The sequence below is a fragment of the Microtus ochrogaster genome, chromosome 1 (assembly GCF_000317375.1).
Source record: "Microtus ochrogaster isolate Prairie Vole_2 chromosome 1, MicOch1.0, whole genome shotgun sequence".
Taxonomy (NCBI): Eukaryota; Metazoa; Chordata; class Mammalia; order Rodentia; family Cricetidae; genus Microtus; species Microtus ochrogaster.
Genome location: NC_022009.1, coordinates 100,936,682 through 100,954,756, shown reverse-complemented (window position 1 = coordinate 100,954,756; position 18,075 = coordinate 100,936,682).

Sequence of the window (18,075 nt, the reverse complement as noted above, 5' to 3'; positions counted from 1 at the left end):
ATACTTTTCCATACTTTCAACCGTATACCTTTATTTCCTAGCATTTGCAGCAGAAACATTAGAATTTTGAGGGCAAATCAGTGTTTACTGTTTTTGTTCCTGTGAGGATATAAATATTTTTCACACTTGATCTAGGCAGATACTGTTTACTTTCTCGAGCACGTTTTCTTCTTAGATTTAATAATTACTTAATTCTTCCTTTTGCTTAACGTTGTGTATAATTTTTTTAGCACTTTAGTCTGGAACTGTAGTTTGTGACTATAATGAAACACATATTCATTTTGGAGTAAAATAATGCAACTTTTGCCTACCATAAAAGTAGGTAAGCTATATCAGTTGTGCTTTTGGGGGAGGCGTCAGGTTCATAGCTGAACTATATGCTCTCTAAGAGGACTGTATGACTGAGCTCTGGCTTTCTTTATCTTGGATTTCTTCCATTTGTTTTCTGGATTACTTGCAAGTTGGTTGCCTATTGCTGTGTAACAGATCGCCTTAGCATTTAGTGGCACAAAAGGACCAGTCGTTGCTTTTTCTCACTGCGACTAGCGAATGCAGGTTCAGCCTGGCTTCAGGTTTCTTCCCCGAGTGAAGTCATCTGAAGCTTGATTTCTGAACTCCCTATTAAATCATCCCACTCCCTCATGCCCCTCCTTCCTCTCCCTCTCCTCGTTCTTCTCCTTGTTCTGTAGCCCATGCTGGCCTCAAACTCAATCTGTAGAGAGGGTTGATCTTGAAATTTGGCCTTCCTGCCCCTGAGTGCTGGGATTATGAATGTGCACCGCCACATCTGGCTTCAAGTTATGCTGAAGTGGAGCCTAGGGGTTTGTGTGTGCCTGTCATGTATTCTGTCTACATGACGTCATCAGCCTAGGGGTTTGTGTGTGCTCGTCATGTATTCTGTCTACATGACGTCATCAGCCTAGGGGTTTGTGTGTGCCTGTCATGTATTCTGTCTACATGACGTCATCAGCCAGTATTGTTTCTTCTATTTGCATGTTGGGAAAAATTACATGGGATGCAATCCTTATTAGAGTCTATGTTTCTATATACGTCTGTACTGTCTTCTCAACACTGAGTGATGAACTCTGTGTGAAGTCATTTTTCCTGAGAATTGTGCAGGCTTTGCTTCATTGCCATGGTTTCCAGAGTGGCTAGTCAGGCCGATACCAGTCTGAATCTCTTTGTCACGTGTCTGCTTTTGTATTTTTTTTGAACTTTTAGGATATTTTCTTTTTCTCTTGCATTCTGGAGTTTTATGTGTATGCCCTCCCCCTTCCTAAATTTGTGTATTTTCCTGATAAAATATAAAATCTCTCAATCTTGAAACCTAAGCTCTTATATTCTACAAAGATTTTCTTACATATTCGTCAAAATTGAAAAATTTTTCAAATCTGTAAGTGACTTCTTTCTGGGGTTATATTCTCTCCATGTTGCATTAATTCTTGATTTTCTAAGTAATAATTTTTTTCTATCAGTTTTTCTTTGATCTATTTTCTGAAAATCTTCCTTAAAGGTATCTCTCAAAAATATATTTATTGAGTTTTAGATATTTCTTTTGTGTTTTTAACTTACTATGGTATTTAATGAATGTTTCCTTCTTATTTTTCTCATATACTTGTTCTTCCATTTTCTTCCTGGGAGTATCTAGTTGAGTTATTCTGAACTATCAGCATGTAAGACTGTAGCTAAAGCTGTGTGCATAGGGACAAGGCTTGTCAAGACTGGAGCAAAAATTTAGAGTAATTTAGAGCTATTCATTGATAGATATCAACACAGTATTTTTTTCTTGAATTGTTCAGTCTCTTCAGGAAAAAGTTACCCAATATTTTGCCGTGTGTGTTTATGCGCGCGTGCACCTTGAGGAATGGTTAGCAAACCAGGCTATCTGGATTCTAGAGAGGGAAGAGAAATCTCATCACATCTTCTATGTGACTTCACCAAGCTTTTCTGTTTTAGAGAATGCCATTCAGTTCGGCTCAGCATTCCTGTGTCTGGATTCTGTTGGAGTCTAACCTCTTAGTAAATTACTAGTGTGGAGAGAGAGATTGTCACCCAACTATGTCAGCCAAGCCAGAGGTCCTGAGGCAGGGGTTTAGCTGCTTTATAGATATTTAGCCAAAGCCTTTCTGTCTCAGATTCACCCTTCTTCCGGCTTTTGTTATAGGGGCTTGCTGGCTCCTGTTAGGGCAGCATTGACCTTGCGATTTCTCCATGTAGAGGGGCATTTGTTAGAATGGCAGTTTTAAGATGTGGTCCTGGAATCTCAGGGGTCTGAAAGGTCAACATGTTTTTATAGTAATATTCAGCTGCTATTTATCCATTTCATTTTTATTTTCCTACGAGCATACTAGAGAAGTTTCCCAAGGCAACGCGACCTGTGCTATCACAGCCAACTGAATGCAGAGGCACAGATGAGACTCTAGCTGGCTTCTGTTAGAGAAGAGGCCTGAAAAAAATTGTATTTTTTTTCAAGGCCATTTCTCTTTTCATGTATTTTCCCTTTGGAAAAAGTAATTATTTTTCATAAATATATGATGTTAATCTATACTATAATTATTAATGCTGTTGAAATAAATTAATACATAGATAATAAAACTGTGCTTTAGGGTTATTGATTGTTAGTGTTTGGGTCTTATGTGTGTCTTAAAGGTGCCTGTACTCAAGGCTTGGTCTCTTGGTGGTACCTCAGGAGGTGGGATCTGGTGGAGGAGGAGGTTAGGTCACTGGGGGTGTGTTCTTGAAGGGGCTACTGGGACCTTGACTCCTCTCTGTCTTTGCCTCCTGGCCATTATGGAGTTTCATACCACCATGTCCTTACAGTCATGATTTCTGCCTTGGGTCAGTCCCAAATAATGGAACCACCTGCCTTTGTACTGAAGCTTCCCATAACGCGAGGCATAATCATATTTCCTGTGATTGTGTCATTGATTGTATCAGGCCTTTTGCTACAGAAATAGATGACAACACCAACAGGAGCAAAAGCTCATGGGGTCTTTAGTAATTTTGAATAGCATAGCCCAACGCTTCTTTCCCTCACCTTTCATTTGGGAGACCCCAATACCCCAGCCGCGGAGATTCTGCTGTCTGTATGGAAGCTTGGAACTCACTGGCAGAGTGCTTCCTTTTTAGGAATGACACCCTAGGTTGGTTCCTGAGAAGCACTGGTAGCAAATACCTGTGAACCTGTGACTCTGGCACTCTGGAGGTAAAGGCGCAAAGGCGCAGGACTACAAGTTCAAGGTCATCCATGGCCACTTAGTGTGTTCAGGACCAGCCCAAGTAAATTGAGATTGTGTCTTAAAAAAAATAATAAAAAGCACACGCTGTCATCTATCAGTAAGCTCAGAGCTTTCTGGCTCTGGCTCATGGCAAGATGTGAGTGGCTCTTCACTGCCAGCAATTACGACTAAATAAACGGGTCTAATTGAGGAGATAAAATGGGTAGTTTTCAAATTCAGAATAAACTCTTTTCTAATATCAGCTTTCGTAGTAATCAAGAAAAACAGTTCGCTTTAATAAGTGTTGTAGTTTGAAGTCGTTTTGGATTCATGGAAAAGTGGCAAAAGTTTTACTTAGAGGTCCTTGGTAGCATTTATCCCGCTTCCCCCAGTGGTGGCATCTTACTGACTACGTATCACGGCAGAAAATAGGATATTCAGAATATAGTAAGACCGGCCAAGCAGGATGGTGTTGGTGCAGGCCTTTAATCCCAGCACTCTGGAAGCAGAGGCTGGCAGAGCTCTGTGAGTTCAAGGCCATTCTGGAGCTATCCTACAGAGCTAGGTACAGGACAGACAGACGCCAGGCCTGCACAAAGTAACCCTCTTTTGAAAAACCAACCAACCAACCAACCAACCAACCAACCAACCAACCAACCAACCAACCAACCAACCAACCCCTCCTCCCCCAAACAAAACAACAACAGCAACTAGCCAATCCACAGACCTCAATTTGAATTTTATTAGTTTTGTCTACACGCTTTTTTTTTTTTTTTTCTGATCCAGGACCCAAGCCACATTAAGGGTGACATTTTGCTCTCCTGGCTCCCGGATCTCATTCGTAACTTAACTAATGCACACGCTGATGAGGGAAAAAGAGGGTACCAGCATTGGCCTGTGCCCGTCATCTCCAAATCTTTCGTTTTCTGGAATTCCACAGCACTAGGGGCTCAGCTCTTCTGCTTTCTCAGATGCTCCAGTCTGGTTTCCAGCTCTGTTTGTCACTGAGTTACCACAAGTCCACTGGCCTCCCATCCTGAGACACTGCGAGTCTCTCTTCCCCTGTTCTCTGAACCCTGCGATTTGTGTCCGAGAGACTTTTCTTTCCTCTATCCCTGTTTAGGGTCAACCTCTGAGCCTCACCCAGGCTCTGAGAGTTGGGGAGCTAAGGTGTGTTTTTATTCCTTTGTTATTAATAGTGTTTACATTTCAGGAAGTGCGGAGGTAAATGAATAGATTTAATCTCCTTGTTTAATTAGAAATCAGGTCCTGGATGCATAATCCGCCATCTGTACATTGTTGCTTTTCAATTGAGAGCCTTACTTAAATACCTTTAATGATTATAAAACAGAGCTCATCCTTAAAACCAGAAGAAACTAAGGGAAAAATTATGGAAGAATAGAGTCGCTGCTTTTCCACTTACTTTGTGGGTAGATCTAGTTATTGTAACCAAACACCTCTGGGCCCCAGTTAGAATACTTTTCTCACAACCTATCTTAGCTTGGAACTGAGAGCCATGTTCAGAGATGTGCCCTGTCCTTCAGGCTTGGCTAGCATGAAGGCTCCTCCAGCTACTCGTTGCTCGGAGATGAATGGTGAGTCTCTCAGTCTCCTTTCCCAGTTTCTGAAGGAAGGCTTGCTGGAAGGACGGAATGCTATCTTATCTGTGGTTTCCAGCTCCCAGCTGCCTCCTATCATTTTCTCACACTCAGCCAGAACAGAGGAGTGACACAGAGCTGGGCAATACTTTTCTATATTGAAAGCGTTTGATTACTCTTGATTAATTTCCCTTGCATTAAAAAGAAATTAAAACAGTTCGTTACAGCTTATCGTATTAGAAGAAGACTGAGTCAGTCTCTTCTCACTTCTTATTTTAAAACTGTCCCTTGGACTAGGCCCATCTTTATGCTTTTGCCTTGTAGTTAATTGTGTGTCCGCACAGATGCGTTGTGCACTTGAAAACTGCATACATTGTTGCTGTTGTGAGGTGAGGCAAGAGAACGGGATGGAGAAGGGACACTGGGAGGCAGGGTCTTTATTATTCTTCTACTTTGTATTTCCAAAGAAAAAGTTTGGAACTATCTTTTTTCTTTGTTTTATTTTGTTTTGTTGGTTTTTTTCAAAACAGGGCTTTTCTGTGTTACAGCTCTGGCTGTCCTGGATTTTGCTTTGTAGTCCTGGCTGGCCTTGAACTCACAGAGATCCACCTGCCTCTGTGTCCTGTGTGCTGGAATTAAAAGTGTGTGCCACCACTGCCTGGTGATTGGAAGTATCTATGACAAATGTTTTTTATTGAAGATTCTTTTCTTAATATATCACGAATGTACTTTCCCCTCCCCTCTACTCTCCCAGTTCCTCTCAACTGCCCATCCAGGTCCAGTCCCTTTCTCTCTCGTTAGAAAAGAACAGGGTTTCAAGACAGAACCACCAAACACGACAAAATAAAATATAATAGATAAAGCAAAAACTATGATATAGAAGTTGGACATGGCAACCCAGCAGGAGGAAAGAGTCCCAAGACTAGTCGAAAGATCAGACACTCGCTCGTTCTCATAATCAGGAGCCTCATAAAAATATCAAGCTAATAGCTATAATATACGCAGAGGACCTGGTGTAGACCCACGTAGGCCGTGTGCTTGCTGCTCCAGTCTCTGTGACTTCATATGTGCCTTGTTTAGCTGATTCAGAGGGACTTGGTCTTTTAGGTCCTTCATCCTATCTGACTCGTACAATCATTTCACTTCCTTTAGTGCACGTTGGAGATGGTAATGGGAATGTATAACACGTGTACTCATTTTTAATTTTTTTTTCTTGTACGGTGTGCTTATGGAGGTCTGAGGCTGATGTTAGATGTTTTCCTTTATTATTATTATTATGATCATCATCATCATCATCATCATCATCATCATCATCATCATCATCATCATCATCATCATCATCATCTAAGGGTTCTCACTGAATCCTCATCTCGCTACCTTAGCTAGACTGCTGGCCAGCAATCCCTAGGCATCTCCCTGTCTCTGCCTTCCCAGTGTTGAGATTAAATAGGTACATGCCACCACACCTGGCCTTTATTTTAATGAGGCAGTGTTGGTGATCTTATTGAAGTTATTTTAATATAGTCTTAAGCATTAGGGGCTATGAGAAAAAAAAGATACTCAGAGGAAAGTCTGACATATGACAGTGTGGGTGTGGGCTTTTTCCATGGATGCTGGGGATCTGAACTTAGGTCTTATGCTTGTAAGGCCAGCACTTTATGAACTGACCCATCTCCTATCCATATGACTCTTAAAAGTCTACACTTAAAGAAATTAGATAGCTTGGTTTAAATAGGAATAATGATGATTACTTGGTCTCCTGTCTTCTGGGAAGGGAATCATCTTCTGTAAATGAAATGACGCTCTTCAGCTGAAACCTTTAGGTTTGTGGGCCACCTCTCACAGGCCGCTGTCTCCTCTGTGCGTGCCAGTGTCACAACCCTGACGGGACAGTGCTTTTGTACACCCTCTTCATCATTCCAAAACAAGCACAGTCGCCTCAAATTCAGCAAAATAATCTGGGAATCTCTACGAAATGTCTGCACTTATAAACATCACCACTATCTCCTCTGTTAGGGTCTACAGCAGCGTCTAAGGGCCGAAGACGTAAAATAACGCTACACTGCAGGGCCCGGCCGAGAGGCACGCGGGTAGTGTCTCCGTGTAGTCGTGGGATGACTGGAGGGCGCTGGTGCCGGTGCCCTTGATACCAAAGGTACTGAAGTCATTGCCATGTCTGGCGGCAGTGCGCAAAGGTGCAGCCCCCACCGCACGGCCGCCACCTTACGGAGGCTGCTGGTGTCTCACAGTCTAAAGGTCCTGTGGGGGATTTGCTGGAAGAAGCACTAAGGCCCCTCTTGTCACAACTTGCCATGGGCTAGAGGGGAGGCTGAGTGACCGTCACATGCCATATCCTTCTGCTTCCTTCTCACTTCTGGCTCAGGGCATGGAAGTGTTCCCTGGGCTCAGTTCCTTCTTATCATTACGGTAGACTCTGGGAGAAGCCTGTCCTAACACAGGCACAGGCTTCTCAGAGTGCCCACACAGACTCTATCTGGGGCGAATGCGATTTAAATTAGAGCCGGGACTTGGCTCTAATTTCTAAAGCATTTACATTTTAAAAGCATAATTTTTTTAAAAAAAGAAGGCATTTTCCTAATACAGCCATTGACCCTCCTGACCTCAGAAATTGCTCTTTGTGATTCCAGCACTAACAACCGTGAAAACAAAGTACTCTTAAGTCTCGGGGGATCATCTTTAAAATGAAAGCATAATGGTGACTTTTGATATCTGTAGAACACGACTTAAATATAAATGTCGCTGAGGTCCAGAGGCAGGATGGGAAATGCGAAAGTAACTGTCTGGGCTTGAAAAACCACAGTGAGTTCAACTGAATTACTGTGCGAGATGGCATTCCGTTCAGCGGGGCAAGTAGATGGCCGGTAACAGATGTCAAAGTCCCAGCGAGGCTACCTTGACCAGCAGACGTCTGACCAGGGACAGTTTGTTCTGTATAAAATTTATCTGACTGGGTAATTTGTAAAGCAGAAAGTTGGGGCTGGAAAGAGAGCTAAGTGGGGGGAGGTGCTTGCTGCAAAGACTGAGGACCTGGATTCCATCCCTGGCGCCCACACGGTGGAACTCTTGTAGGTTGTCCTCTGACTTCTATGTGTGCATCGTGACGTGGTCATGCCCACACGTGTATGTACCCATATACATAAAATAAACAAATGTAACGATACAGAAAAAAGTACACAACTTTATTTCTTCACTGTTCTAGAAGCTGGGAAATTCCTATTGAGATGCTGGTGGTCGGTGTCTCGTGAGGGCTTCCCTATTCACGTGGGACAAGGCAGAAGAATAAAAGGGACAGACCCTGTCATCACAAGACAGAAGGAGGAAGAACCTTTTCATGAAGGCCCTGGTCACACCCACGAGGGCTCTGGTATCACAACTTAGCTCCCATGAGGGCTTCCTTCTCAGCACTGTCACGTTGGTGACTATCAACACAGGAAATTTGGACGGACCATCCTTCAAACCACAGCAGTGACATGTGTATACATATAAATTCACACACATGTGCACATGCTTATAGATTTACGTACACAGTTTTTCAAAATGTGCAGGTAACTTGGTTAACTTTTTTTTTGAGATAGAGAATTGCTATATAGCCCAGACTGTCCTCAACCACAAAATTCTCCTGCCTCAGCCCTTCAAGTGCTGGAATTAGAGTCATATATGCTACCATCCACATAATGCTCCAAGTTTATAAACTTAGCTCTATCTGTAGAGACATTTGACAAATACTTATTGAATTGCTGTTCAATTTGTGATATGCTAGGTGCTGTTTGTTGCATAAAACATTTGCCCTCAAAGAGTATACGTCCTCAAAAGAGGGGCACTGAATGGGAAAGGGACAGGCTAAATCCACCTGCCTCCACCTCGAGTGATGGGATTAAAGGCATGCACCGCCATTACTATCTGCCTCTGAAGAAGGCTTCTTAAAGGTGAACTCTGTCCCACCTTTGAAAAGGATGAGAGATAAGCGAGAAGAGGGATGCCCTAGACTGAACTAGAGTTAGAATTTCCTGACATACAAAATCACTTTTTTGATACTTAAAAGTGGATTAGTAGCTCCAGGGTTTTTGGATGTTAGATATTTATTTATTATCATACCTGTAGGTGATAATTATTATCACACCTGTGTATTTGTACTCACAGACATCAAATAGAAACAGAACACGGTGTACACACGAATGCTTGTATGCGAAGAACTCACCTGTCCTGTCCCCACCTAAACTAGGCTTTCAAGCACCTTACACAGCACATCTATGGGTGTTAAGCATGAAAAGAACACAGCCTGCTGTGCTGTCCTCCAGTGCTAGCTGGACCCATAGGTCTCCTGAGAGTTTTCTAGCCATTTTAGGATTTTTCTTTTGTGATCCTTAAATCACAGGGTAGGTCCATATCTTTGATAGACAGCCAATAACATCTGAATCAAGTTTCGTACCAGGTGGTTTACGACTGTTCTATTCCTAGCTCATCTATTTTTTACACAGTCAACACTTACTAAGCTCATATCGCATGCCAGGTATTGAGGAATTGGGGCTGAAGACACAATCTGTCTCCTGCCAGAGTTCTAGTCTAGGAAACAAGGGAAACATCAGGGGGGATGTGAGCTATGGCAGAGGCAAGAGCTGGAGGGTTGCCAGGAATAGGGAAGGTGCATAGCAGCATGGGAGCTCTTGAGTCCTCTGCAGAAGACACTACCAGAGTGCTTATAATTTATTTAGCCAGTCCCTGATTTGCTGAACACAATAAAAACACTTCTACTTCTGAGTGTGTTTCTGCAAGAATTGAAAACAGGGATTCAGAAAAGATATCTGTTTCCTTTATTCATTTTAACTTCATATACTATAGCCAAATGATGGGGGTGATCAAATATTCACTGACAGACAAATGCACATATGTGTTATAGACATGCCATGGAAGATTATTCAGCTTTAAAAAGAATGAAATTTGAACTGGATGTGGTGGCACTGGTTTTTAATCCCAGTACTTGGGAGGCAGAGGGCAGGTGGATCTTTGTGAGTCTAAGGACAGATGGATCTGTAATAGCAAGCACTCTGTCTTTAAGACAAAAAAGAATTCTCACACAACATAACTGAAACACAGTAAGTGATATAAGGCACTAATAATGGCAAGTGGCAATGGCTATATTTTCTAATTCATGGCCCACTCTGTCACGGATGTGGGGTCTGTTTTCCACTTACCCCAAGCTTTGGCAGCCCTTGTACTTGATTGGCTTTCACTGATAGACTGGCAGATGGGAGTTAAGTGGTGAAATTAGGTGGTAGAAAGCCTTGAACTGACATGCAGCAAGCTGTGGTACTGAAGACCCTCTCCTGGACCATTTCCTTGTGCGAGGCTGGATAGTCCTTCCTACAGATGCTTTGTTGGTTCACTCGTTGACCTCTAGACCCCTAGGCTCGGATTCTCCCATTCCTGCTGACCTTGGTCCTTTACATAAAACCAATGTGTCTACAGTTGGTGTGTATTCACAGAGCCCACATGTTTTGCTTTTTCAATCTGTTTGTTCAGAGTTCCCTCTGCTTATATGTTGCCCCTTGTCCTATCTTTCCGAAATTCTTGATCACTCACTTTCATCCTGGGGCATTCATTTCTTTGATTTCAAGGGTTTTATCTGCTATGATCCCGTGCGTCTATTCTGCAAGATGTAGATTTTATAGTTGTCTGCTCCATCCTGTACCAGATTTACCAGAACGCCTTTGTCTTTTCAATATTTGAGTATGATTTTGGTGTGTGTATGTGTGCCTGTGTGTGCATGCATGTGCATGTGTGCGTGTGTATGCATGTGTCTTTGTGAGTATAAAAGTCAGAGGACAACCTTGGGTGTTCGTCCTTGTCTTCCACCTTATTCGAGAAAGGGTCTTTGTTGTTTTCTGTTCTATATGCCAGGCTAGCTGACCTCTCGGCTCCCTGGAAATTCTTTGAGAGCATTTATCTGAATCCTCTATCAGTTTAGAGATACAAGTTCAAAACCATGTTTGTACTTGATTGCTACCCTTATTCCTCTTAATCCTTCACTGGGCTTCTTAGCTCTATATCTGCTTCACCTCTTATATTATGAGCATTATAATGGGAGATTAGATGTTGTTATGTTGTATATGGTGAAGTTAGGTCTCCTTTTTTTAGTTCCCCTTCCTTCCTTCCTTCCTTCCTTCCTTCCTTCCTTCCTTCCTTTCTTTCTTTTTTTCTTTTTTTCTTTCTTTCTTTCTTTCTTTCTTTCTTTCTTTCTTTCTTTCTTTCTTTCTTTCTTTCTTTCTTTCTTTCTGATACAGCATCCAATGTAGCCTAGGCTGCTGTCTCAGGCTCACTGTGTACTCAGAGATGACTTTGGCCTGCTCATCTCCACCTTCCAAGTGCTGGAATTATAGGCTTGTGGCACCACACCTGGAGTTCTAGAATGGGATGTTTGAGGTGGAAAGGCCCACAGTAAATGTGGACAGCACTAGTCCTTGGTCTGGGGTTTTAGTCCCGGTAGAAAGGAGAATAGGAGATCTTGTTTGTTTCCCCTTCCCAGGGGAATCCATGTATGTCTCTCTTAGGGTCCTTCTTGATACCTAGCTTCTCTGGGATCAAGGACTATAGGCTGGTTATCCTTTGCTTTACGTCTAATATCTGCTTATGAGTGAGTACATACCATGTTTGTCTATCTGGGTCTGGGTTACCTTACTCAGGATGGTTTGTTTTTTCTAGTTTCATTCATTTGCATGCAAATTTCAAAATGTCATTGTTTCTTTACTGCTGAGTCATACTCCATTGTGTAAATGTAGCACATTTCCTTTATCCACTCTTCAGTTGAGGGGCATCTAGGCTGTTTCCAGGTTCTGGTTATGACAAATATTGCTACGACAAACGTAGTTGAGCAAATGTCCTTGCAGTATGAGTGAGCATCTTTTGGGAATATGTCTAAGCATGGTATTGCTGGGTTTTGAGGTAGATTGAGCTCCAAATTTCTGACAAACTACCACACTGATTTCCAAAGTGGCTGTGTAAGTTTGTACTCCCACCAGCAATGGATGAGTGTTCCCCTTACTCTGCATCCTCTTCAGCATAAGCTATCTCTGATGTTTTTGATCTTAGCCATTCTGACTGGCGTAAGATGGTATCTCAGAGTCATTATGATTTGTATTTCCCTGATGGCTAAGGTTGTTGAGTGGTCCTTAAGTGTCTTTTGACCATTTGTAATTCTTCTGTTGAGAATTCTCTGTTTAGACCTGTACCCCATTTTTTGATTGGGTTATTTAGTAATTTGATGTCTAGTTTCTTGAGTTTTTATGTATTTTGGAGATCAGTCCTCTGTCTGATGTGGGGTTAGTAAAGACCTTTCCTCATTCTGCAGGCTGCCGCTTTGTCTTAGTGACTGTATCCTTTGCCCTAAGAAGCTTCTTAGTTTTAGGAGGTCCTATTTATTAATTGTGGTTCTCAGTGTCTGTGCTACTGGTTATATTTTGGAGGTGGTCTCCTGTAATCATACATTCAAAACAACTACTTCCCACTTTCTCTCCAGTGAGGTTCAGTGTGACTGGATTTATGTTGGGAGTATGAGGTGGGGGAGAAGGGAGGGTAGAAGGGGAGGGAGGAGGAGAACATGAGGGAACAGGATGCTCAAGAAGGGGGAATGACAGAGAGGGGGCACAAGGAAAGAGATATCTTGTTTGGGAGAGCCATCAAAGGGCTAGCGAGAATCAAGGCACTAGGGAAATTTCCAGGAATCCATAAGGATGACCTCAGCTAAGACTCTAAGCAACAGTGGAGAGGACACCTTAACTAGCCTTGCCCCTGTAATCAGATTGATGACTAATTGTCATCATAGAACCTTCATCCAGCAATTGATGGAAGCAGATACAGAGATCTACAGCGAAGCACTGGGCCAAGCTTCGGGAGACCAATCTAAGGGATGAAAGAACAATAGTTTGAGCAAAGGGATCAAGACCATGATAGTGACACCCACAGAAACAGCTGACCTGAGCTAGTGAGAGCTCACAGACTCTGGACTGATGGCAGGGAAGCCTGCATAGGACCAAATTAGGCCCACTGAATGTGTGGAACAGTTGTGAGGTTTGGACAGTCTGTGGGGCCCCTGGCAATGGGAAGAGGATTTATCCCTAGTGCTTGAACTGGCACCTTGGAGCACATTCTCTTTGGAGGGATGTTTTGCTCAGTCTAGATATAGCAGGGAAGGCCTTGGTCTTGCCTTGAAGTGAGATGTCAGACTTCGTTGACTCTTCTTGGGAATCCTTACCATTTCTGAGGAGTGGATGGAGGGTGGAGGGAAAAGGGGCAGGAGGAGGGGAAGGAATGGGAATAGAGATAGCTTTGTAAAATAGAAAAGATTGTATTAAAAATTCTTAATTAAAAAAGCAAAAGAAGCAAAAAAAAAAAAAAAGGGAAAGGGTTGTAGGAGCTGAACACCAGCATCCACTACGGATGCAAGGCGATCAGCTGCCTCTTTCCACCTTGCTTCCCCTACCACAAGGGACTGTACCTGTAACCTGTGAGTCAACGTCAACCCTTCTTTCCTTCGGTTCCTTCTGTCAGACATTGCCACAGCTCTCAGAAAGCAACTAGTTCCCATCTTACTCATTACGGTTCAGTGGTATCGATATATTATTAAAATCTCCCAGATGTCCCCACTATCTGTGTTCACAGCTGTTTTTACCTCATAAAAGTAACACTTTAATACTAAACAGAAACTCCCAATTTCCCTTTCCACCAGCCCCTGGCATCCATCATTTTATTTTCTCCCTAGGGATCCTCTGAATTTTAACCTTTGATTATTGATGTTGTGGTGATGGGGAACCTCCTTCAGCCAATGGCCTTTGAGAGGCTGGACCAGGCTGAGGTGTGGCTTTGGGGAACCAAAAGGCCACAGTCCCATCCGCTAGCCTCTCTCTTCTCGCACTCCACACCTTGATGTTGGACTTGCATTCCTGTTCTGTGAGTTTTTCCTTTTAATAAAACAAACCTTAAAATACTCTATTTGGAGTTAGCGTGGGATTATTTGACTCGTGTTCCCCCCATTCGACGTGTTCAGCATCATTGTGTTGTGTGTGTATGTGTGCACACGCAAAGTCATCAGGAGTCTTTATTTCTCTGAACTTTGTCTTTTGAGGCAGCGCCTCTGAACCAGGAACTACCCATTTACCTTAGGCTGACTGGCAACCAGCTCCTGGGATCTGCTTGTCTCTAACTCCCATTGTTGGATACAGGCATGTATGGCAATGTCTAGCTTTTACATGGGTGCTTGGAACTTTAACTCAGGTCTTCTTACCTTCACAGCAACTGTTCTTACTCAACCATCTTCCTATTCCTAAGATATAACCTGTATATTTACTAGGACTTTGTTTTAGCAGTATCTATCTATCTATCTATCTATCTATCTATCTATCTATCTATCTCTTTAAATATATATCATCTGTCTATTTCTATATATATATCTTCTATCTGTTTGTCTATCTTTATCACTTTCTCTCTACATATCATCTCTCTCTCTCTCTCTCTCTCTCTCTCTATATATATATATATATATCATCTATCATCCATCTGCCTGCCTATCATCTATCTATCTAACTTCCATCTGCCTGCCAATCTATTATCTATCTATCTATCTATCTATCTATCTATCTATCTATCTATCTATCCCTTCATCTATCATCTACCTACCTACCTACCTACCTACCTACCTACCTACCTACCTATCATTATCACTTAATGTATCTACGCATTCTATACACACCCATGCATTCAGTCATGTGATGTGAGTTAGATAACAGAATCACATCTTTTATTTGCATGGTCTCAGTTACTTCATTTAATCCTCACAATGGTCCCAGGGTGAGTTTCCCATCTTTTGCTTCACTAAAGAGTCATCTGGGTCTTAGTGGTGGAGCAGGATGGAGTCCCACTTTTCCTAATACGGATGATTTCATGGTGCCATGCTTTCTTTCCGGCTTGGTACAATGATTAAGCTTAGTATGGGACTGTGTTTTTTTATTTTATTTTATGTGTTGTATCTCAAAAACTGAAATACTCTTCAGCCACTAAAACTGAACAAAACTCAACAGGTATTAGAAGCACAGTGGGGCAGGCAGGCGGAATTTTCTTCCCTTGGATGGCACACTGACTTTAGCTGTTTGAGCATTTAATTTAATTCACATGTGAGAGGAGGCAGCACATTCAACCAAGGGCTATGAATTCTATAGAAGTGAGCTAAGATGAATGGGCCTCGGGCTGCCAAAGGAAAGGGCGAGGAGGGCATCTTTAAACCTGCAGCTTAAGCAGCCAGTCACAACCACTTATTGCAGCTTCTGTATATTGCTGCCTAGGTGTATCACCTGTGATCTACAAATGGGACGTCTGTGAATAGCTTGATTGCTTAACACAGGTGGGTTTTAGATAAATCTCATATACCTGTGCCATATTGCCCTTTGTTGCTGGATTTCAGAATGCTGGAGAAACACGAGAGTGGTGGGTGAGATCATAGATCTAGTGCTCACCTAATGCGCGTAAGTGTGACCCTGGTGTGAGACCACACCTGTCCCATTCAGAGCGACAACCCCGGATTTTAGGAGCTGCCCAAAGCTCGATGTTTTCCTTGATAAATACCTTACCATCTATTTTTTCCATCTGGGTGCTGACTCATGCAATTGTAAGGCATTTTGATTGTTCAGGCAAGCAGAGCCTCTCATGCAATTGTAAGGCATTTTGATTGTTCAGGCAAGCAGAGCCTCTTTTATTTTGGAGGCACCAGACTTAGGAAACCTTTGAATTATTGTTTTGTAAGTCTAGACCTCGAAGTAGTTCTCTAGAGTTAGAAGGTTATGGGTGACAAGCCCCCTCCGCCACGTGACTGAGAGAATAAAGAGCATCCAAGGTTGTTGGGATTGGTGTTGAACAGTAAGAAAGACACTGACTCCTTCTTGCAGAGAGTAGCATAAACTCACCCACTCCAGTCTGACGTCAGCACCATCTCAGGAGACACAACATGATTCATGGCAACTCTGAATCCAGATTACAGTCAGCAAGAAGGCCCATATGGTACTAGGTATTTGTTTTGGCATCAAATGTGATTTATTTAACAACCTATGGCTTTAAACTCAGAGTCAGAGAATTTTTTAAGGATGTGAAGCATCTTTAGATTTAGCTCAAGAAAGTTAGGTCCAATATTTTTGTTTTGAATGAAAACTATTGATTTCAGAGTTAGCATATAACGTGTGCAGTGCTGACCCCAAGACACTTATGTGCCCCTGAGGTTTACTCACTGGCCATTCTACCACTTCCTTAGTGGTAGATAAAGGAAAGCACATTTATTTTAAGAGAAAGTAGATTAGATTTATGCAGAACTTTGAAAAACAGGGGCTTGGGAGATAGCTCGGTCAGTGGTGTGCTAAGACTTAACTTCAATCTTTAGAACCCATGTCAAAATGTCAGGTGTGGCATAGACATACCATCCCAGTTCTGGGGACCTGGAGGCAAGCAGATCCCTGGACCCTGCTGATTGGCCAGCTTCATCTGCTCAGCAAGCTCTAGACCAATGAGATGAGGTGGGTGGTTCTTGATGAATGAGGCTGTAGGCTGGCCACCAGCTTCAATGTGTATGTTCATGCACACAACATATACAACATATACCCACATACCTGCACACAAATATGTCCTCATGCAAACACCCTACACACACATACACACACACACACACACATGGGGTGGGGGAGAATGTTATATAAGCACTGTTATGTCTTCACTTTTCCATTTAATCAGCTGGGAGCTGAGGGACTCAAGGTAAGTGGGTATAGCTATTGTTAATCCATGTTACAGCCTAGGAACCTGGGGCTTATAGAAGTGATTAAGGACTTGGATCCAGACCGCACGCAGTGACCTCCCAGTGGCATCTCTGGGACCACACCCAGTCACCATGCTTGCTTGCATGCAGCCTTAGCTCAGAGTCCTGGCAAGGGTGCACTGGGAACAAACACTCAGCGCAATGACTGCTGTTCTTTTCTCTTCCACACCAATGTCTTTATCCTGCTCATCACGACGGCTTTTCTTTTCAGAGTACTCCAAGCTGGGGCAGCCCACATACTGCCCCAGGCCTCCCACCCCTGGCTCCCACTTCTTCGCTGCGGGCTTCCTTCTTGTTTTATTAATACTTTTGATGGGAAAGGTCCTTAGGGCAGACAATGGTATTTATTGTGTAAGCCTCTGAAATACTGTTGACACAAGCGTAAATATGAAAATAACAATGTCCTATTCTGACTGAAGGGGATTCTTTTGTAGTCTTTGTTCATTTGGTTTCTCTTTTGGTGCTGGGATGGAAGCTGGTGCCTCCTGCATGTTGAGCACTTGCTCTACCACTGAGCTACACCCCAGCTCATGTGGTTATTCTTTTACAAAGAGTAGCCCATTTGTTCAATCGTGATTGTGAAAGAGGTTATAAGTGGGCCCCCTCCATCTTTAAAAAAAGAAAAACAAAAACCTCTGCTCATTCTTTATACTGAGGGCAAGGATATGTATTCTCATTCAGCTTTTATGGGAGTTAGGCGCCTGGGAGAACATTTGTTGTATTAAGAGTATTCCCTTATTTAGCTGAATGGTTTGCTGCTGCTGGCTTTAAATGTTAGAAAATACCCTGTTTTAGGGTGACGAGCATAACATGAAGGTGCTTTCTACCTGAAAGCATTTCTACAGAGAGCTAGAGCTTGATTTACGGTGTGGATATTGGTAGGAGGACGATAAATATGCAGTCCACATTCAATTTTGATCCCAGCCATCCAAACCCTACAATTGCTTTTCTTCCAGGGTCACTCAGTAAGTGATATTTGAATATGGCATAGCTGGGGTGCTGCTTTGCTTCAAAGTGCCGTTCAGGCATGCCCAGCACGGCTAATGAAGCAGAAACTAGGTGATTGAGATGTGTGTTCTGGGCATTGCAGCCTCCCAGGGAAATACTCTGGTGTCTCTTGCTGCTGGGAGGGCATGCCTGGGCCTCTCTGAAGACCTGGTCGGGGCTGTCCGCTAAAGTCTACTGCAGACTCACCAAGGAGAACTCTGTGATGGCATTCATCTTCAGCGGAGCAAGAGCCAAGCACGAGGAGATTGATTTCTGAGCAGGTGGGAATGCTCTGAGTATTATGGGCTGTTTGTGACTTGTGCTTTCCTCCCAATGCAGCCTTTCTGAACTCATGTCTAGAAGCAAAAGTCAGATTTGTATAATTATAATACCCCAGAATAGATTA